The following is a 24,601-nucleotide window of genomic DNA, read 5'->3' as shown; positions in this document are numbered from 1 at the left end:
ATAAAATATATTAATTCATAGTCGTATTTAATTGAAGAAATAAATTTAATTAACAAAAGTGTAACTAACTGAATACATTGCATAACATTGTCAATGGAAAAAAACTTACCCTAGTTGTTTGGGCCAAAAAGGGTCCTTGCTGCTTTGGCCAAAACAAAAAACAATTGTGCTTAAATCTGATTTTCTAAAAGTTGCGAAAATTGAGGTAGGCACTCACGAAATTAGTCTTGTTTACACTGGTATGTATATAGGTCAAAGTCGGGGTTTACACTTAACACGGTTTATAATCAGTCGATTTTATCGTGTTGTAAATTATTCTCCCATTACAGAGGTAAAAATCGGGTACCCCCTAGAGTAAATAAAAGGATTTATGCTTGTACTTATGTTATTAAATCAATTACATTACTTTTATTTGATGAAACTGTTCAATGAAAAAGAAGCCATGACAAGGAATTAAGGGCAAGTATACTCATTTAAAATAAAATAAAATTGTTTCTTTGTATAATTTTTAATAAATACTTTATGAAGTATAATAGTTGATAATTTATGTATATTATTGTATACCTTAATAATTGCAATTAAGAAAAGTGTGTTCTTATTTTATATATTTATAATTAGTGTTACCGTCTAATTTTCATCATTCATATTATGTCTACAACAAAGGTTTTAACTGATAATATGATCGCTGTTATGACATGAACGAGTAAAAATATACATTGTAAAGTCAAGACAGAATTTTAATTTATTTCTATAATTTTGAATGTACACGTGGGAATAATACGCAATTAATCATTGACACATCGGTTTTTAATTAATACTTTAAATATAGATGTTTATTTTGGTTTGGTTTGTTGTATTTTTCGTATTATCTCAGTGGATACAGGCACGGGAAAGGTCAGGTTAGGATTAATTATAATATTGTAGCCGAATGACTAATAATACTGTAAGCTATATATTCGTTATTTACATTTCCAAATCAAATTGTAATTGAATTGCCTTCCAGCCATTTTGTACCCAAAACGTATTTTTTTAGTGTGGTTAATAATTTGTTTTTGTAATCAGATGTGTTTTGTAACTTCCATTTCAATAATATTTTATCAACACTATCGGCGTGCTTAAAAAATACAATGAAAGTTTTACTTTGAATCTGTGTTATTGAATGTATTCATAAAAAAAAATTATGTGAAATTCCGACCAATATATTTTTTAGTTTGCTTTTTACACAATGAGGTATTATATTTTGAACATAAAATACTACTTGTCTTGCAGTAAATTTTAGACAGTTTTAAAAATGTACTAAATTATTTAATTCTACTCCATTAATGAATCATACCGCAAATATATTATAATCCGATCTTAGAATGTTAGTAAGTCACACCAAGTTTCCAAATTTGTATATAGACAAACCTCTCGGTTTACCTATTTTACGAGGTAAGGTGTCGAATAATAATTTTCATATTTTTATAATATTACATTTAGAAAAAATCGAACAGAAAGACCATAATACAAGGTTAAGGTTATCTTTGGAAATATTCATAATATCTTTATCGGTGAAAAACAATTTTATTTAAAACAAAATATATGAAAATGTACGTATCTTATGACCAAAAATTGACCTATAAGGCTCGACACTAATATTTGTGTTTTGTAGTGTCTGCAGAAAAATACATATAGGTTTTATTGATTTTTCTTTATCTGTTACTCGCTGTTTTACGTCAGACTTAATATTTACAAACATGTGTGTCGAATCATCACTTATTTCCGTTGTATAAACAACTTAGCAACATTGTACCAATAACACAGATAATTATTTTATTTTGTCAATAACATTTAATATATTTATATATCAATTGAACAGGTTACATGTAGCGTATAATTTACTTATATGACCATACGTCAATCTCATCTGATAGAAAACTAAAGCGACTGTTATCTAATATACATGTAAATATTATCATACATATAAATATAATATATATATATATTAATATATCATGAAAGGAATAATGGGATTTTCTGATAAACGACTGTAGTAAACTATTTTCTAGCTGCCAAATGATTGATGATTAATGATAGATGACAAAAATTCATGCGACACATTCTTAAAATATAAATCTTCAAACTTATGGTGTGATTAACTGTTGTATGAATTCTTCTCGGAGTTTTCGAACACTTCAAAAAATATCCAACGTTAAAAAAAATTACATTTTCGTTAACGAGTTTACAAAAAGTTGTCAACGATTTTAAAGCTTAGAATAATATATTTTAATATTGTTTTATAAAATATAATACCAAAATACGCTATTACATAGTTGGTGTACAATGAATGCAATATAAAAATGCAAACTGTTTAGTCATTGCTAGTACAATGGCATAATACAACTCTAATACCAGTTTAAATTACTAGAGAGCTTGCTCATTGAAACAAATTTTAGTTGTGGTCGCCAACCCGGCTAGTAGTATTATTTTCACTGTAAACGATATTACTATCACCGTGTTGGCGACCAGAACTAAAATTTGTAAAAAAACGCCTTAAAACGAACGCATAGTCAACAAGACAACGAATAGGTCTAATGTTTAGTCTTATCAGCTAGTCCACCTCTTATGCAGCTAAATTATTATACAATATATTTACCGTATTGTACAAAATATGTACATTTGTGTGTAAATTCAAACAGTGCGCACATAATATGAATTTTTATTTTTATTTCTAAACCTTAGTAGGCAGGTATACAGCAGTAAACAAATAAATTGCTGCCGGCTGGCCACGTTAAGCTCTGTTATACCAACTAACGATTAAGTTTCAATCCTGACAAAACCACAGAAAGAGTTATTGACTTGTATATTTATCATTTAAATTTTCCCGAAAGGAACACATTTACTTACATGTGGTCATTTATTGACAACATGTTTGCAAAAACATATTCGTTAGATTTGTATTGACTACGCTCACTAACAAAAGCAATTTAATCAATCCTTTCTTCTATTTTTCCTTAAAACTTATTCTACTAGAGACCACTCTTTATTTGAAAATGTGATAATACCCGATGATGACTTTTACGGGTATATTTATGAGTTGGGAAATATTTGTATTAATAACTATTTCCAGCATTGCCTTTAAGGACGATTTTGGGGTCAACTTGAAAGTGGACTTTTGCAATGTACCCTATAATATTTAGCATTATCTTTACCTTTGTAAAAACTTTAAGCCATTTTTTAATTAATTGATTTGTGCGTTTCATATTTTTTACAAAATATATTGAACTGTTATAGTTTTCCGTGTTTTCCTTTTTGACGAGTTTGTTCAAACAAAGATGATTTAATGCGTTTTGACTTATTCCAGTATGTTTTCGAAAATGTACTACAATTGAATTTGTTTTATAATAATTGCTTATGCCGCTGCAGCTGCATGTGAACTCCTATCATGCCGGTAAATAAGCTATTTATATGCCAACAATGTTGTCACATGTTATACCCGAAATTCCGAAAACATGTTCAGTGTTCTAAAAAATATTCTTAGTAACTGTACTCACCGAGACATAAGGAGAATCCCTTTGACTTGTATATTCATGCAATACTCTCCTTTGTCAGTGGGAAAAATATAAATTATTACACAACACTGACTTTAACCATAATATGATAAATACCATACCTTAAGCAAATATAATGTCTTATTATATACTTTCGTTGAGTGGATTACTTATTACTTGATTTGCATTTCAATCGAAAACGAACAGGATACAATTTTCAAATTAAAAAAAAAGCTTAAATTTAATTGTAATTGAATTTTTAGATTTAAAAACAAAAAATTAAAATATTTAAACGCGAATAAATTGGTAAAAAAGTATTATAAGAAATTCTTTTTTTGTGTGATTTTTTTATATAAAAGATTTGCAAATTACTATTGTTAAATAAAATTAATTGAGTTCTGACTAAATAGAAGAATGTTGAAAGCCACAGTTCTTCGGAAATAATATTTATTTTGCATTTTTTATTTGAAAATTTATTTGTTGGATTTTTACAGTATTATAATACTGTTTTTTTTCTCAGGGCGAGGAGCTTTTTGTTGCGTACAAACGCGGTGATGCCAAACGTTATTGTGTTTACATATTAAAACGAATATAATGAAACAAAAAATCATTAAAAAAAACGTTTTGACGAAATAACCATCGGAAACTGTTCGTAGACTTTAATGACTCACTGGATAATATTATTTATTGAACCTAGCTGATTGATGATAACGGTCCGTCTTGAGTTCCACATAATGAAATAAATATGTGATTTATGTGATTTAGGCGTACCTTGCTGTTTCCATCAAACTTAGTTATTGACTTGAAGATATAGTAACACAAACTAAATACACGTTCCTACGTTGAGGAATACCGTCAAAGGGAAAACACAAAAGCTGTTGGTGAAAATAATGTCCATAGGCCATAAAGTTGTTATAATGAGCTTTTGTCGATAAAAGCCAGAGTAAAACGAAACCTGTTAAATACTAAAAGCACAGACATATTTTGTCGCAAAAAGAAAACCAACTTGAACGCAAGTACGCGAGACACAAGAATACATAAGAAAACAACAAAATAAACGAAAGCCTTAATGCTGTGCTAGCAAAGTGCAACATTAAATTGTTAAACGGAAACGTTATTTAAATATTGAACACACTGTTGTCAAGAAAAACACCATCGGCGCTTGTTTACCACTTATTTAATGGTTGCCTTTTAGCATAAAAACAAGAAGAAAAATAACAACCTTGCTTAGTTGGGTATTGCCTAGTAGTAATTTTCTCCCCTAAGCCTGCAGTAAACCAATAATAAAAAACACATTAATCTTTGAAGGGTGTTAAGAGTATTTTTTTTAAAACAGCAAAACTAATATTTGCTTAAGTTAAATTGTTTTTATGCAATATACAAATATATTTAAGTATATCAATTATATTTAATTCAATATAAAAATAATAACACAATTGTCATAGGTATTTTATAAATGTTTTCAAAGTGAAGGAGAACATATTACATTGTTTAAAATGTAATATGTTTGTTTATTTCAGAAGATTTCAATCATAAATATTCTTTACTTGAATTTGAATTAAAAAAGTAACCGGCATTAGTTATAATTTATGGTATTCTTGTTGATTAAATATGTATAACTACTTCTATTTATTCATTTATTTAACTATTTTTTAAAAAATATATAATAAATATTTCATATAATATTTTATAATATGTTATAAGCTTTAGTTAATAAATTCACTTTAAGGTAAAATAAAAATAACTTATCATTCCGTTTACAAGCAAATTATGCGATAAAACAAACTAAATTATTCTATAATCATTTACACTTTCATAGGTAATTACATCATTTTTATTGCATACTCATAACGCCGTATTGAAGTATTGTTTAAAACGTTATATTAACAAGTCCAATAAAATATTTTGATATCCTTTGTAATAAAATCTATAATATCATTAGTCTGGATGATGATATAAATGATACGTAGAATTTGTTGTAGAGAAAGTACAGACTTCGATTGTTACAAGGTGGGATTAAATAGTATCTATTTTGTTTGGCTATAGGCTCATATTTGCGGAGAAGGGGCTGAATTCTCCTCCCCTAGATTGTATTCAAGCCCATCCATGGCGAAAAAACGTATACATAGTTTTTAAAGGCTGGACATTTCAAGCTGTCCAAATACCAATCTATAAGTTCACCAAGTTATTTAAAACTTTTTTTTATTTAATTAAACATAAAAAATATTTTAAAACGGAAAGTTTTCAATTTGAAAAATGTTTGTAGACTTTTTTTGTCAAATAAATTAATTACAATATTTTAGCGAAATATTAAATTTATTTACTACCTACATCATACAATTTATCATAAACTTAAGAGGTATAATATGATATTACAAATATAGCATCGATTATGTATTAGCAAAAGGGAATTGAAAGATATCATTATAATGTATGTAATACATGTGTACTGTATAATACATTATATTAGTTGATAATATTTTGTTAAAAAACGTCATATTTGTTTAAACTAAATATTTATAAAAAATCAAGTATCAATACAATAAAATTTTTCCGTTTTTTGTTTTTCAAGAGTTCACTCACAGAACGATTAAAAATGCTTGTATAATAATACAACTATTAATTAAAAATGATTGTTTTTACTTTGTTTTTTTTCTTTTTAATTACTACGATGGATATAAGCATATTTTAATTTGTATCTATTTATGTATGCATTTAATAAAAAGTAGTGATATTAATAGTATCAATAATACAGTACTAATAATAACATGTTTCTTTGATGACTTTTCAAACTCCACATGGAAAATAATTAGAATTCTCCAAACCTGATATTGAATAGCCTACACAGCTAATACTTTCTAAGAATAGAAAAAATATAACAATTATTTAAGTAATATGAGCGCCAAACGCTTATTATTTCAATGATGTAAGTAGACTGTAGAAATTTAGGGATGCTTTATAAATATACATAGTGATTGGTTAACCTATTCAATAACTCAGAAGATAAAATACATTTTTAAATTTTTAACTTGTCTACTTTTATAGTAAATAGTTCGCACAATTTTGATAAATTTTTCAAAAATATAATCCTATTCCTTATGTGTTAAAACCCTATAAACTTTTTAGCTTTTAAGCTTTTTAAATAATAACGGATATATTATCTTAACTTTTTAAATGAGAAATAGTTTAAGACGGGAGGAAGGGTGGATTGTACTATTTTTTTTATCTGCGTGCGTTACTCGTCTCTTATTCTAAATTTTTAACTTTAATAATTTCATAAGTGAAATTATTCAAAAAAGATATGGGACTATGTTGTTGAAAAGTGTATACAATTTGGGGTGACCACAAAAGTATGGAAAAGAATAATTTGAAAAAGTCTAACGTATTTTAAGATATTGGGTCCTAATTAATCAATCACCCTGTTGATATTTAATATTTGTTTGTATTTTATACATAAATTAATGGCACTGTAGCCTGTTCATAAATTCAAACTACTAACAGCTCAAGGTTAGAATAAGCGTAGTAGCATACGTCATTAAACGTTCGAAGAAAAATCAAAGTAGAAAACCACTTACTGACTTACCTACAATAGCCTTGATTCTATAATTATTGCTTTCTTAGTATTTACTGATTTACATAATGATTTCTTCTTTCAAATACATATACACATCGACGCCCCCAACGAATACTGACGTAACTCACTTCAAAAAAATGCTATATATATATATACATATATTCATATTATATTAGTAGTATAATCATATTACTTTAGAATCAATATAGTTCATCTTGGAGGTAAAATTTATAATATAGATTTAGTTTTTTTCCTAATAACTATGAGTGATTTTTAGTTATAGCTGGTGAAATTTGAAACTCAAAAACCTATACATTTTTAAGGATTGGACTTTAAAATGGATGAAGGGATTCTTTTTAACGAAGTACCAATGACAAAAAAGTTCTAATAAGAGCGCTAATAAAGTTTCCGTGAGTTCAGGACATATTGTATATTAATATCAATTTATCATGAGACTTTCATAAAGTTATTAATATTCATTTTCAGGAAATGTCTTGTAAAAAGATTCTGAAATAGATTAATGTTTTTCTACCGTAAAATATTACTTTTTATGACTAATAATGAAACTTTAACAGGTGATAACTTTCTACAACTTGATAATTATTTTGTTTCTTCATCTAGATGTGTCATCTCAATGATAATATATGTAAGGAGGAAAATGCGCATATTATATTGTATAGTCAAAATGGCGTTCTTAAATTAATAAATCAAAACTGAAGTATATTGTTATAGTAGGTAATTTTTTATCAGAAGAGACATTCACCTTGTGCTTTGGAATTTTTTAATAAAGATAAAAAAACTGTGATATGTCGTACATATTGAATAACTAAAAACAAAGAACCGTGTTGTACTACAATTGTAAGCTTCAAAGATAAAGAATTCATATTATGTCTTGTATTCAAACGGAGACAGACCGTATAAAAAAAATATAGGACTGTGATATAAATTCTAATGTTATTTTTATAAATTCGAATATTTGAATAGCTTGAATAATCCTTATAACTATAAAAAAACGTCTGGGGCACCGATATAACTCCAGGTTAGGTCCGGGAATACATTTTACTAGGGTTGCATATTTGAAACCGGTATAATACCAAAATAGTGCTGTAATGAAAGGATAGTAACATTGCCAAAAAAAAAAAAAATAAATACAAAACCATGTATGGAATTTTGAACGCCGTGTTCTCTACTTAAGGTAAAACTATACACCGGCAAGTAGTTTGATAAGTTGAGAGCGGTACCTGAATATTTAAATAAATTTATGAATTCAGTAAGTTCAAAGAAACGAAATAACTAAGAAAATTTGGTACAAAAACAAAATAGTCTTGTAGTAAACATAATATACTTGAGTATTTAATAATACTAAAAAAACATTTTTTTTTTCACAAAATAGTTATCTCGATAATATCTAAGGTTATCTAGCCCTCGTAAACAGAAGTCTAGTATTTGCATTAAAACCAATATTCTAATAATTTTTTATTAGCATAAGACAATTTAGTTGCTATTTAGTTGCTACACAAAAAGAAAAGCATAATTGGGAAGTACAGGAGCAGTTGGTGTACTTAATAATGAAAAAACTAAGATATCGTTATGTTATTAATTACATTTTTAAATAACGCAGTATATTATTAATGTAAGAAATAAGAAACGACCCTCGTAGAGCACTTGAAGAGATTCAAGAAACAAATAATCATGGTAAACCTTTTAATTGGTTCTCGAAACCCTTTAATTTATTTATTGTGTTGATATTTATTTGAAAAATTACCTTTTTAAGATTAATCTATGTATAATACCTAAATATTATATTAACCATGTGTACACACACAAAAGTCTTCACCCAAAGGTGAGGAATGTACAAAATCTTAATACATCCATCAGTAAATAAAATAACAGCTTTATGTTAGAGTACTTATTAATTGTATCAGTAAAAATTAGTAGTCACTGGTGTATTTAATTTACCCTAAATTTAATAGTAAAACAATCGAAACGACGACCATCCCGAGAACTCTTAAATGTTTAGCTAAACTGATGAAAACGGCCATAACTCTGACAAAAGCGCTTCATTCACTTTTCATACCTGATTAATCAACCGGAAGTGTACTGATAGTAAATTACTTACCTTTGTTATCAAACTCTGAGCGATACGCATGTCACGAACCGTCGTCTATTGTTTAGCAGTTTTCAATAAAACTGCTATTTATTTGTATTCCCGTCGTTGTATATTTTATAGCATTTATTGTGTACATGGGCGGCGTTCGGGGATAATCACACGTCATGATAATATTGTAATCTACAACTGTAGTCGGTCGTAAATAATAACAGCTACTGTTGTGCTGTAAAACGAAATACATTTTCAAATTAACCCTGATGCTACGCGTTTATAAACAAAAATCAATAAGCACCATAATATCGTTTCTACTGGCGAAAATATTTGCACTATGACGACCGTTTTCAAAGTTAGAGCCGACTTGTGTGAGTTGTAAGTTAGAGATAATAAAATGTCCGGCTTATCGTTTCGTTACTTGAACTTGTTGTATTAAATAACTATTCAAACACTACGTCTTGTACCTACTCAAATTAATATACTTGGTTAGAAGTACTATTTCTGTAAAGTTTAAAACATAAATTTAAAAAAAATATATATATACAATACTCTTCTTAAGTAATACCTATAATTTTGTAAATATCATTTTTTGGTGACTGTTGACCGGTTGGTTATTGTAAGTCTACAACCAGTGATAAGTATCTTGGATATATCGTTCCAAGAAAAATATATTTTTGTACTTAAGTTACCCTATGTATAAATAACTAGGTGGCTTTTAATATAATTACAAAAACAAATACAAAGTTTCAACCATCTTAGCCTTAAAAATAAAGTTTCCTGTTCCATTGTTTAAAATAAGAATAATTAAGTCAGATGATAATTATCCGCAGATAATGACTTTTAGTTTAAATACAACTTTTTAACAATTATTATTTATTATCACAACGCCACGTCACAAGTCAAATAGGTTTATTTATGTAGACAAACCAGTTTAATTCGATTGTATTTTTGTTATAAATTTACAAATATAGTTTTGTTATAGCTTCATTCTTTTCGCTACATTTTAAAAGTTAATTTAGAAAAATCAGATGATATATTTTGTTATTGAAATTAATGAATCTTTATTTATTTATTTATTTTTGTACTTTTATATGATTCAGAGGGTTTTTAGGTTCTATGACAATGTAATATCATCGTTGCAAAAATAATATTGCATCAAAATATCTAATATCTATTAAGCAGGTATTGTGATTTTTATGAACTAGTTATACATATATTTTATTTAACATAATAATAGTAGTAAGTAGTAACTACAACGTATAGTCGATTATGTGATTAAAGTATTAAGTTACTATGTGCATACTATCATATGAAAATAATTCTTTTATTGTAATTTTATGTTACTAATCAGTGGATTATATTTTAGTAACCATCAGGCAATTCAATTGATGTTATTATTCGAACTAGAATGGCATCATCATATTTTACTGTTGAAATTTTGTAATTGAAAGGAGCCAAGTCTGAGGCTTTCGTAGCTCGAAATTCAATTACCCATAAAATCTTTTTTGCATAGCAGTGAGCTCAGGCAATTTATAATAATTCTTTAGTTGCTTAATATACCTACACATTAAAAATGTTACTTACCGCCGCAAGGTAAAACAATATTGATTTCTTAATTAAATAACAGTTTGATTTCGGTTCGCTGAAACTGTATAATTTACATTACGTCCACGTGATTTAGGACACGTTCTTTAAAATTCACTGTACTTACACGTGACTTGTAAGAGTTATTATCGATTTGTTCATCGTATATAATATAATATGCAAATTCATTTTATTTAGAGTCAAATTACAATAACGAATAGACAATACTCATCCACCTACTCAACGAAAATTGAACAAATAAATAAAAATGTTAACAATATCAAACTATAGTACACATTTCAACACGACTTAAAGTGAAATTGTTGTTTTTTTTTTAAATGGAGCCTCATAAATATTGTTAATACATATAACATCTAATTCAGAGTCTAATTACTAGCTATTTAAAATAGCATCTAAATTAAAATCAAATAAAGCCGTCGAATCTAATCACAGTACGTTCCACCGAGGATTTGCTATACGCTGTGTAATGCCCATGTTGGTTTTCAAGTAACTTCAATCTCAAAAGCTTAGTGTAATGGCAGAATTTATTTTGAAACATGCCGGGCCGCCTTCCGGAATTATATATTTTCCTAAAGCTTTAAGCTACGTGTAATTCCATATATTGAGCTGTTATTTATTAGCAAGACAAAATGACCAAATATATTAGGGATTAATACACTTATTTACAATCGGTCTCTAGAAATTGTCTTTATAATGTTATTATTTATCCATTTGTCAATATTTTTAAATCGATAGTACTTCAAAATCAAAGCCCCATATATTAAATAATAATTAGTTGTAGTAGTTATGTATTTATAATGAGATGAGACAGAATCCAGATCATTAGTAGGTAAGTTTTAGTTGTTTATTGTAATAATAATAATAACTATTCGGAACACTACAGTGTATTAGTATTTTCCAATAATACTCGTATATATCTTTGTTTGCAGTAACTAAGTCCTCCAAAAGTTACTTTGATTTGCTAGTATTGTTATTATTTAAGCTATACAATTGTACAACTATCTTCCGGTTTGGGTATATTATAATTGCATAACAATTTCGAATAACTTGGTGATCGCTACCAATAAAACTAGGTATGAAATACTAAGCCTGTTATATAATTATTACCAACATAGTATATAGTAGAGTTTTGCAAATTTCAAAGAATCTGCGACGAAAATTTGCTATAGATTATCTCCTATGTATATACAAATAGCTTCAAATCTAAATTTTAATACCCCCCTTCCTCCGCAGAGGTAGAAATTTTTTTTTAAAAATGTATATTTTAAGCGCAATTTTTAGACCTAAGAGATAAAAATTAGGCTGAAGATAGGTCTGCCAGAAACGTCAATTTGTTAGAATTTACCGCACTACATTCTAGTACTCGAAATCAAGTTATATGGTGAAAATATAAAATCACATTTAAGAAAACGCTTCGATGCGAATCTGTGGATACTGGACTCCACTTTGGTAATTTCTTACTATACTTGGTTTTTACTATACTGGTTTAAACTTTACTAATTTGGACGGTACCGGTTTATTACACTGTGCTTGGCTTAAACTGTACTTGTTCGACTGTGCTGGTTATTTTTTTATGAGAACTGGGTTAAGGTGTTGTAATGCTAAATTAAAAACAATTTTTGACTCAGATTTATACAACTCATAAGCATATCAAGTGGTTTTGTTTTTTAAAACTCTGATAGACCTTATATTATATTATATTGTATGCTAATTGTTTTTTTTTTCATTGTACAAATAAATATTTCATTAATTTTTTAAATAAACACTCACGTGGCACGCAAGTTTTCATCCTGTCGGTTTCGCACTTCTTCTTATTACTTTTATTGGAATACAAGACCCCCCCCCCTCCAGGCCCCAAACAATTGCGCTTTGTGTATACAGGGTGTATCTGGATTGAATTTCGCACTCTTTGAAAATACATAAACAATATTTTTAATTTGTTTACTTCAAATGTTTACGGTTTCCTGCTGTTATTTATCAAATAACATCCGTGCCAATTGCGTAATAAAATACTTGTATTTTTTTCAAAATACGAGACGATGAGTTGCTCGAAAATATTGTTTTCTCATACAACTAAATTATTATTGAACTCAGTTTTCTAGTCACGTCAAGGCAGATAACACGGATATACTAATTGTTGGCCGATTTTACAATAAATATAATAAAAATCATTCAAAATATATAGGTTGTTTTAAAATTTACCCACTGGCTCGAGGCCTGTCTAATCCGCCTCTAATGCACACTTTACTGTATTTTAATCATCGGAAAAAGCCAATAACAGTGTTTTATTACAATACGGGCTACGGGGATCAAATTCGGAACAAATTAAATCTAATAATTGTGATTTAGCCAGGAACTTTATCTCTGTGGTTTTAGGTCTATGAGTGTATCTACTACCTAACAATACAGTTTAAGGGCAAGGCAATTATCGTACAAAAACGCGGCGGTCATCTTCTTAAGGCTACATACCGCCATAATGTTACACCTATACATTATTATTTTTAATTGTGTATAGCATATAACATACAATACTAAATAGAATTTACAAAATGACCGTCACTTTTTTGTTTACATTGAAAATGGCCTTTTAGCTTTCATCTGTTCTGTGCTTTAGTTCCTTCTTGGTTTGTTTACGGAAGCGACATCCAATTCGGCCGAACGCACCCATCCTTTGTACAGCATAATATAAGTATTATGCATATGTGTTATGTTAGTACCCCGCTTTTGTCCCGTCTCGGTTTCCCGCAAGAAGAGTAGCCCACCCGCTCTCGCCGACAAAGCTGCCGACGTAGCGGTAAGTACTACAAAGGCTCAGGACCGGCCGTGACGTTTACGCTACGGCACGCGTACACAAATGCCGGCGGTGGAGGCAACGGCAAACGTAGAGGAGGGTGCGTGCGTAAAACAGGGCCGTAAGCGGAGGTGCGCGTGCTCTGCCGCAACCGCCGGGCAGGCTTGTCGCAACTTAACGGCTGTTGTGCTACACATCGGCGTTCGTCTGGTGTTTAGTTGGCCGCTACCCGTGTCCACGTTTCCATTGTCGCGCGCTCGACGACCGCCTTCCGACCTTCGCTGCTACAAGGCCAACGGGCTTCGCTCACAGGTGGCGGGTAAGTTACAAGATACAATGTTTTCACGATGCTCGCGATTCCCTCCGAAACAATATAATATAATACAGTAAAGCATATCAATTAGGATATTACCCAGATCTAAGGAACACTCATTCAGATCTCTGGATAATCGGTAACAGCGGTATTCGGACTCATTCGGATCGTACCAATTTACTATATAAAATTAATAAACATTACCGTTGTAAATGTATACCAAAACATGCAATCAAAATGTATCAAGTGTTTACCACTTATAGATTCATTATGACTATGAATGTATCAAGATTTTTTATAATGATCAATGCCCCCACATTTATTATTAATCTCGTCCGTCCGTGACCACAAAAGAAAGCGGCTTTCGCATTGTTTAATCGTTAATTCAAACGAATAATTGATTAATTGTAATAATATAATATAATTAACCAATTGATCGAACACTAAGATATTATGACGTTATTAAATTTGTATAATTGTTTCTCCATCCCGTAGAATTTTCCCGTTGATATTTGTTAAAAGCATAAACTCAACTTGAATGTAAGATTTTAAATAAAAATTAACAAAAATTTACCCGTCAAGTTTTATCGTCTTACCACAAACTTAATATAGTATATCAAATAACTGTTCAACTTATTTGACTTGACATTAAATAAATTAAATTCCTACTTGTAAAATAACGATATACATTGAGAATGGTAATAAATACAAAATGTACATAATGTTAAAATGTAAAGCTAGTAAAGTGAGGTTGAAGCATATTAGGATGGGGGGAGGTGACAGGTCTTCAGGAGTTATTATAACTGAAAGTGATAGAATCACTTTCAAACTAACGCTTCGATGCGAAGAACCTGTAGATAGTAGAAACACAAATATTGATAAAAGCATTGTGGTGACAATAATGTCCTTAAAAGTGTATTTTCAGTAAAGTATGGATACGAATTGCGTTGATCGTCTGTATTTGATAATACGTTGCCATTGCTTCCCATATAATAGTGTAATCAGCAACACAAAGAAACTAATTTTAAGGTAACTGTCGACACTTGATTCGCTCTCATATAGCAACATAGAAATTTACTAAGGTCAAAGTGTAATTTTTGTTTTAAGAAAGTTGTACATATTATAGACCCACTCTACATCTACCTATAGTCTAATTTTCAGACCTTACGTCTTAGGACTTCGCTCGAATACGAGAAACAAAGAAACCTTTTTTACACCTTCTAGGAGAAAGGGTTTATAATATTTGTTTGGTTTGTAAACTTTTATCGGTACGTCGAAACAATAATTTTATTTTATTTTTATTTATTGAAACACACGCCCGAGGGCATTGAGTTGACAGCTATATATTATAATACACATTTGACACATAAGCATTAATAATTACACTAATTATAAGTAATTATATAAAATAAACATAATATTAAATTATAAATAACAATAGGTGATAAAACTGTTAGCCTATTGACAATTAATACAATACAGATTATTAAAACCGTAATGTAGGTACAGATTCGCAACTTCGCCTGACAGGAATGAAAAATGTCCATGGTATTATCTAGTTGGTTGCAAGAGACCAAAGCTCTGTTTATGGGTGAAAATTAATCCATACAAATTGGAAACTAAATCGATAATTTTTAAAAAAGTCATTCAACAATTTCATGGGTTCAGACACAAAATCATAAAAATAAATAAAAATACATTACTATAAAGTTATAAGAATATTTAACTATATATACAAATACTTAGGAGTAAATCATTTGTTTATTATATTTACCAATACTGGCAAAATGTTTTTATTAATCGTATAATCATTTGGTTGCTCGACTATTCGATTATTTTATAAGCATTACCACAGTAATAAAAATGGCTTAATGAATGAGTCGTACAATTGTCTACCCCTATTGGCAAGTGAGAACATTTTAATTATTCCATCAGACCTAGCTGAATAGTATATTAGAGATTTCAATGCCTACGTACAATGATTTTTTTACACATGCATGTTTTTAGTGCAGAAATAATTTGATTTATGGTTTTACCGTAGATGTACATTATTAATTATTATACATTTGTAAAAATATCAGTAACGGCGGAGCCGCTTGACAAATAAACAACTCGTTTCACATGTTACTAGCGCTTTAGTGAACTTAACTATATTACAGTTTTCAATTAGTTCATGCATTGTTCTAATGTAATGCGTTTTAAATTTCCATAGCTGTTCACTCTGGGCCGCATAACATTAATTAAAAAACTCAATCATTGGAAGTGCTAACATAAAGAATTTTTGAAGAACTAACGTAAACATCTAACTTGAATATTTTAACTAATTAGTAATTACATACCTTTAACCATCCGGGTGCATTGGATCGTTCAAAATGTATACTTAAAGTGGCTGAAATTGACAAAATTGTTAAATTCACCGTTAAAACGTTCTCAGGTAACGTCATAATCGTTTGTTAATAGTAAATTATATTTATAAATATATAAAATGCATCGTGAAAAGCAAAAGCAGCCGGCACTTGGCATAAACAATAGTTATTTTTCCGGAAATAGTCTTCAACTGTTTAATCGTTAAATATATAGGTATATTTTGAAATATTTGAGATGTCGCTTTATCCCAAATTTGTTATAGGGATGGTCGAAATGAGTTTTTACCACTTTCAATGGAGGTGGGGCAATAGTTATATAAATAAAGGTTCTCCGAGTATTCTCACTATCTATACAAAGTACAATCCAACAAAGTTCAGTCACGTAGCACTGTTATTGTTTAGTGCATCATACCACAAAATAAACACACCGTTTTTCGATTATCCGACTAAAATTTTGTTATATAGGTCGAATAAACACTCAATACAAAGTAATAAAAGTGTGCAACGATATTTTATATCAACTATTTTTATAGAAACGTTTTTCTTTTTAATTAAATTTATCGACTTAATTTAATTATCTATATCAACTGTCGCAAATTTGTTATGTATTCTTATACAAGTTTCCTAATTTCAAAAACCAAGACAGATTTTTGAAAAAAAATTTTTTTATCGAAAATAGAGAAAAGAAAGGACTATTTGTTTTAGTTATCAACTCAAAAATAAAGTCACGTCTTTCTTCGCTGTCGCAGACAATATTATTTTAAACAATTGTTTTTTTAAAACTTAAATTGTGTTATTTTAAATGTCTCCTAAACTATATTATTTATGTTTGTGTTCAATTTGTATAAACCGAATATGCGCAAACAAACGACTTTATAATAAAATGTGGGGCCATTTTTATATACTCATAATTTATAAGATAGTTACTAGTGTTCTGTGTTGAGAAATATTGAAACAACTAAAAAATGATCCGTAGAAGATATTAGATTATTAACTAAAAATGTATCTAGATAAAGATAAAGATCAATACAATTTTATCTAGATAAAGAATAAATAAATTAAATTTTTAGCTACATAAAATATATTTAAAAAAATATATACCTTTTTTATGAACACAAATTGAGTAAATACCCCAATAAAAAATACTAAATAATAGAATTTACATAACGTTCTGAAAAAAATGTCATAAAAGACAAATTAACAAATATTATAATATAATAACGTCAAATGACATTAAAAGTTAAACTGCCTAACAAATTTCGAACATTTAGGTACCTATGTTAAATAAACGAAGATGTTGTTATCTCTTACATATTATAATAACTCCCACATAGTATAACGTATAGAAAACATACAAAAACTTCCATACAGCACAAAATATAAAAACAACATATTAAATGCAAATATTCAACAAATTTAATACATTTAACAAATGTATTAAATCAACAAATATTATCAATTTCTATCTAAATAAATAGTCTCAGATAACTGTTTTATTTATTTAGAAGAGACAAGAGTTAAAATATTTTTAGCTAAATAAAACGATCTAGCACTGCTGGTGTTTAGACATTTTTTTTCTTTTTGATACTTAAATTGATATAGGATTTAACCAATGAGCACTACGAAATCATGGAGGAAATATTATGACAAGGTCAATCTTTTACCGCATTTAAAACAGTTTACATCACGTGTATAAAAAAAAACGCTTAGAAGAGATTTTTAAATGTGCGTTAAAAGATAATGCGAGCAACGTTATTTTTAGTAAAAAAAAATTGCATAGAAGCTATAATAACAATTAGTAATAATAATTAAATAACTATAATATGTACATTTAATCACGTTTTATGCACATTGATAATAGTTTATAAACATGTAAAATAAATTTATAATGCATTATTATAATTTTACTATTATAAAAAATGTATTTTTTTTTTATTTCGACATATTTATTGAAATAGGAAATTGCACAATATTTTTTCACGTCCGATTTGTCTGTGTATACACCTGTTTGCCTCCGTCGCCTCTCGAAGACCGTATATCATCAGCTACGGGGAAATCTATTCGGACAATATAAATAGAGTTTTCGGAAAACTGTCCACGTGAAAACTTCCCAAAGTATCAATCTACGTCCGGTTCGGTACAGCCAATGTATCCTTGTTTGTTTAAATCGCTCGGCCAGTGCTTTGGGATTGTACATGACGTAAGTAACGAGCCAATATCGTCTGGAGAGCAAAACTGTACAGTTTGTCATCTGACACTTCAATTTGAATTTTGAATTACTTATTTTTTAAAAAAAAAAACACTAGATAGGTCCTAGAACAAACGCATACTTACACTTGGATGATTCGCATTTGTATTTGTGTCCATTGTGAGCATTAATACATCATGTTGCCTACATGTGTAACGCGGTACATCTTTTTGTTCTTATTTTGTTTTCTTTTATTCGCCTTGTAAGCAGAGTTGAACCTTTCGTAGCCTAAACAACAATATTCGACAAGAAATTTGAATAGTGCCAAGTTGAAAACGCTAGAGGCGTTTACCACGAGCGACGCCCAGTATAGACCGCAGACGAATGATACAACGTTACAAAATCTTTTAGTTGAGATTTAGCTGAAAGTAAAAGTATTTGAAATAATATTATCTCCGTCATTTTTTTTTAAAATACATAATATAGCTGATATAGGTTTTGGTTTTCAGCATTCAATTTATTTTTATAACTACATTGCCGGTGGCATCGAAACGATAACATACCTATACAATTTGGATTACATCCAGTTTTTGTTATACAGTCAAAATTCGCAGAATGGTTTACTTCACACAAATACGCCATTGTCTCGAATCTAAGTTCATTATTGTCTTCATATTTATTATCAATCATTCTCGATGAAAATTGGTTTTTAATGTTGATTTTCTGCCATTGTCATCATTGATACGATGACACTGGCAGTCGGGCACAATTCCTATTCCATTATCACTCTGGGTCCTATTTTCTTCTAGTACAACAGACAATTATTAGTATACACTCATTAATTATATTTTCAATTAATTATGATTTGTTTTCCGAAATCTTAGAACCTATTGTTGTTCACCAATCATCTTACCGTTATGAATTTTATCAAACTGTCATTTATTTACCTATACGGTAGTAAACAAATAGTGCAATCAACGTATAAAGCGAAAATCTAATAAAACACACGAGATCGAAATTTATCGAAAACTCGCAGTCTTTGAGGGGAAAAAAGTACAGTAATACTTTATACTTGAAGAAAAATGATTGTTTTTATTTAATATCAAAAGAAAATTGAAAAGAATATAGTAATATCGCATACAAATACTGTTATGATGCTATTTTACATTGTCATGTGTACACAAATACAATATTTTCAATAAATGTACACAATATGTTTAACGCCTAAGACATGTATGCGATAGTGTACAAGTACGGTGCATTTATTTCCAATAATGATTAAACTAAAAACTTAATAAGGCAGAGAAATTAATATTTTGAACAGCGATAAATGTCAAAAACTACTGAATTATTGCCGAAGTCTTAGACTATTTATTACCGTATTAAGATTTAAGGCGGTTTGCACATCAGTGATTTATTTAGAAGAGAGCATGTTAACTTTTAACTCATATTGTAATCAATTTTTGTTTGTCGAGAAACAAATAATATATTGACTTCCAAACTAACCGTACCATGTCTAACTTATAAGCATTCCGACTTCATAAAGTTGCAACGCGACTGTATGCAATTTATTATTTTTTAAACTTTTAACTACTTTTCTGTTGGTGAAAAGCGAATTTGGCAAAGTTTGAAAAACGAAGATCTACAGAGAGTGTCAAAAATAATGATCACCGGTGTATACAGATTCTAACTTGTATTCTGTAATATAAAACAAACTAATCTCGTTCATTATAGCTGTTAAAAAATGGTTAGTTTTTCCCTCGAAGGAAATTAGAATATGATTATGTCTTACGATACTCGGTGGCTGTAAGACGAATATAAGACGGAAATCTTATTAACCTATTAGTTAAATTTAAAACTTAACTTTCCTATCGCTTCAAGCATGTTGACAGGGAGAGTAAGAATAGTGGAAGTGGATCAACCGATAAGGAATCAGGGAAAGAAAGAGGAAGACCTTCATATTATGATCTCTTCTCTCTTATCGCTTATCACTTAGCGCTTATTTCTCATCACCAATCAATCTCTAATCTCTTATCTCATATCATACCTCTACTATCTAATCTCTTGTCACTAATCTTTTTTCTCATGCGACTAATCTCTTAAAGAGGCGGGGAGAGTGACGCAACATTTTTGACAGACTCACGCCATAAAGCATATTCAAGTCAATAGTGTTATTCACGCGGTCAGCTGCGGAAATATGATCTAAATATTAAGATAAATTTTATAAATTTTTCCTTTATTTATTAAAAATGAATTTGGCACTACTTAACTCTACTCCACGGCCTCGCTGGATATTATATAATGTTGTGTCACGTTTGTGTAATGTGCTCTTACTTTATAGTACTTCTGGTAAATAGATATATTGTATGAATTGTTTCCAAGAGTCGCAATAACAATGATATTATTCCGGAATCGGAGCAAGTTAAGCCCTACATGATGGCTGTTATATAACACAATACTAATTATAATGCCACCACGCGGAAGTTTATACAGTCAAGATTAGATTTCCGCAGTTATTCAGTTTGATTTGATTTATTTTTAAGTACCTACCTAATTAATAGTTGAATCGTTTTGGGTTTTAGTTTTTGACACAGCGAGTGGTGCAAAATCGTTTTGTCGAACCTAATTATTATAATATAACCTAAAAAATTATTATGAAACTCACAATCACGTAACAAATCCAAGAACATTGGACCCAACCAATTAAAAAGTTTTCCATTTGAATAGTATTATACATAAGTGGATACTTTTGAAGTAGTTAACCGTTACACGGTACGAAATACTGTTTGTTCATGAACAATATAGCTGATTTATTGATTTTAAAGTTTGTTTCCTCGTCTTTTGTTTACAGTACATTACATTGAAGACGGGTTCTGTCATTGCTGGCGAACGCTTAGCGCTACATTGGTTATCAATTACCTTACAATAGTAATAATAATAATAATTGTATTCTATACCTTCTTACAAAGAGATAGGCTTCAATGAACCGTGAACGATTGAACAAGTCCCATTGGACCCGAAATCGATTATATGAAAATCGTTACCAATATACTAACGTTGTCGTTTTTAAAACCTAAAAGCAAATTTCAAGTTTCGCATTAGCAAGCCCTTAATCCTTGTCAGTTATTTCAGGCAGTTATTCTGAAAAATGATATTAATTGTTCTTCCTAAAATGCATTTATATAATAACAGTGTATTACAAACTTAACGTTGACTAAAGTATAGTTTTTACAGGTCAACAAATTTTTAAAATAATGATCATTTGTCTAAAACATTGAGTATTTGCAACAACTGTAAAACATCTTTGTCGTAGATCTACATATGAATTTATATGCTTTAGCTGATGCAAGGGCAAATGTGCTAGAAAATAGAAGCCAATTTTATATGCATGTATACTATACACTGCGTTTAGATACTCAAGTCAGAAAAATTTCCCATTAAAGCGATTTTACTCCTATCACAGCATAAATATATTACAAGAATTCACACTCATATTTTTGGGGTTTATAATAATGATTATTTACAGAAGTACTGCCTAATATTATATACTTAATCTATTTTTATTATATTCGATAGTAAAAAAACGCTTTAAGAGTATACAGTTTTAAATTGTATTTATAATATTTAAACACCACATTATCCAATAAGTCATATTAAAAATTCAAAACTTTCAAGAGATCGCCATGAAGAAAAGTGGAAATTCGTGTAGTTCTTCAAGTTAATGTTGATATGTGATTAAAATAAACTATAATAGACTATAATTTTGCCCACAGTTGGCTAGAATGGAGAAAATCTCATTGACACTCATTACAAGTGTAGTACAGCTTGCGGGTGTACTTAAAAATGTCTTGAGTAATGAGTACCTTAGCGTGTTGGTCTTTAATTTTTCTCAGCATAATTACTCTGTTTTTTACTTATATTACCCATTAAAATTAAAAATAAGGGAATATTAATTAAAACTGTCATTGCACACTAATGCTGACAATATGTTTCACCTTTAGGTTTCTCAAAATTCGCTCTCTTTTTCCTTTCCTAAAAAAGTTTTCTAACACAGCTCATTCCTAAAACGTGAATAAAATATTATACAACAATTATACTCAAAAATGAACTTTTTTAGGATCTACGCTGAGCTTAATTTGACGTTCTCAAATACTTTAAGGACAGTTTATACTTCTTTTATCCCATTTTCTGAGAAATATAACCCTATTAATTAAATAAATGGTCTAATTAAAGTGAGGGAAAAAAGAAAACAAATTTAATAGTTGTATAGGTAGCTTTATAGTTTAACTATCACCAATATAATAATGCAATGTCGCTATTGTAAAGTTACGAGGTTATTTATAATTAGTTTTAAACTTAAATAATTGATTATTTAAACATACGAACATATCAGCACAAGTGACCCCGGAAATAACTTTCAATTCTTTTTTTTTAGCTTTTATGGATATAAAGTGATATTTGAGTGTGTGATAAAAGTTAAGAAAAATATAAAAACGATTTATTAAAACATTAACAAAAAATAAAAATAAATCACATATCTATATAATTTATATATTATTGCAATAGTGCTTTTGTAACATATTTTTTCATACTGACTTTTCAACGCTACATTTTATTTTATATTTTATATCGACTTAGTACAATTTTTATTTTTTGTTGATTGAAATTCTTCAGTTTCCTCCTAAAACATTAATTATGCTGCGGTTATGGATATTACTGACGTTTTCGTCACCGATAATGCTTAAAAATAGCTTTAAACGCGTTCTGTAAAGCTAAATTTTTAAATAACAACCGTCTTCCATTCTAAGAAAATAAGGGCAATGTCTACTTTGTTCACTCAAGCGACTCTCACTGTCATTTAGCAGGAAATACGTCAAGTCCAATGTATTATGTAAGTACCCAATTTCTTAGGTACGCGTACACTAAGATGAAGTTAACAAAGTCTTTGAAGATGTGATATGATTTCCACGTTGCGGACCAAGGGTTTGCTTATCGCTATCTAGGGGAGATAGATACAAGTATGTTATACATAATATTATTATATAATATTAATATTAATATTAACATAATATTAATTGTATAAATATTATTTGTTTAGTAAAAAATTGATAAAAACCAACTATTACAATTATTATAACTTAATTTAATATTTATCAAAAATCGCTTGCCAAGTCGTAGTCGGTATGTAGACTCCACTCGTCGGTTTCAGAGAGCTGCATGGCTTAAGAAAAATTTGACTAAATTTAATCAATTTTTTTTTAATTTTAAAAAATTTAATTAAATAATTTTTTAATTATTATTTTGCATTTTCTTGACAAATTCTTTCTAGTGAGTTTAGAATCAACTTTCTGTTTATTATAGTATAAGAGAAAATTAAAAATTAAGCGTTTTAAAGATGTAACACAGCCTTTTTTCAAATTCATATCATTATACCGCATGGGTATGAAATCTACCTATATAAAGCTAAGACAAATATCTATCTTCTCATTATAATTGTATATCATTTAGTTTTTTCCCTGTTCATAACAAGTTCTCAAAATTATCGACATCAATTACCATACATACATGACTTTTCAAAAAATCAAGAAAGTATAATTATATGATTTTTAACGAATTTTTTTGCATTTTTTCCCGATGAAAATGTTTAAATAATCTTCTCTGTTTTAACCTAACCGAGTCTTGTGAGTTGTAATAGTATACCCGTGGTTAAAAGGAGAGGTTTTCTACACGCGTGACACGAGTAGTACGTTTTTTATTGGTTTGTCAATTTCGCTTTTGGCTTCAATTTAAGAGCACTTGGTTTTTATTGAACGATCCTCAATAGAATTCGATACCTTACCTCGTTGATAGTCTGAATTCGTAGACAAATACGGACTGGAATATGGTCAGAATGGGATACGTTTAAAGTAAATATTATACAGCTTTTGTCGAAATGCACATCATTGTAGTTATAGAAATATGTAAGTAAAATATATCGACGACAATGGCCCTTCAGCTTCGGGGCTAAGCTAAAAGCATGGGTTTGCCTTGGTTTGAATCAGGCGTATTCGAAACATTTCTGCCTTAAAACCTATAATATTAACGGTTTTTGTTTTTTTTATTTAAGTGAATAAAATCATACGTTTAACCG

At 29.1% G+C, this 24,601-nt stretch overlaps 1 protein-coding gene across 1 annotated transcript in view; it reads left to right on the top strand.

Moving 5' to 3' along the window:
* Window positions 1–13,817: 13,817 nt before the first annotated feature.
* The window catches only part of LOC126838451 (GTP-binding protein Di-Ras1-like), a 48,523-nt gene continuing 37,739 nt past the window's right edge, over window positions 13,818–24,601 (top strand). The window contains exon 1 of the mRNA XM_050572860.1: window positions 13,818–13,923. The gene's annotated coding sequence lies outside the window, so the exon portion shown is untranslated. The remainder of the gene's footprint in view (window positions 13,924–24,601) is intronic.

This window comes from Adelges cooleyi, unplaced genomic scaffold (assembly GCF_023614345.1).
Source record: "Adelges cooleyi isolate 19-005CV unplaced genomic scaffold, UGA_ACOO_1.1 ACOO_flye_CR_arks_rails_tigmint_CR_PRNA_30, whole genome shotgun sequence".
In the NCBI taxonomy this organism is placed as follows: Eukaryota; Metazoa; Arthropoda; class Insecta; order Hemiptera; family Adelgidae; genus Adelges; species Adelges cooleyi.
Note: the sequence above shows the minus strand (reverse complement) of the source record. Positions and strands in the feature narration are given on the sequence as shown.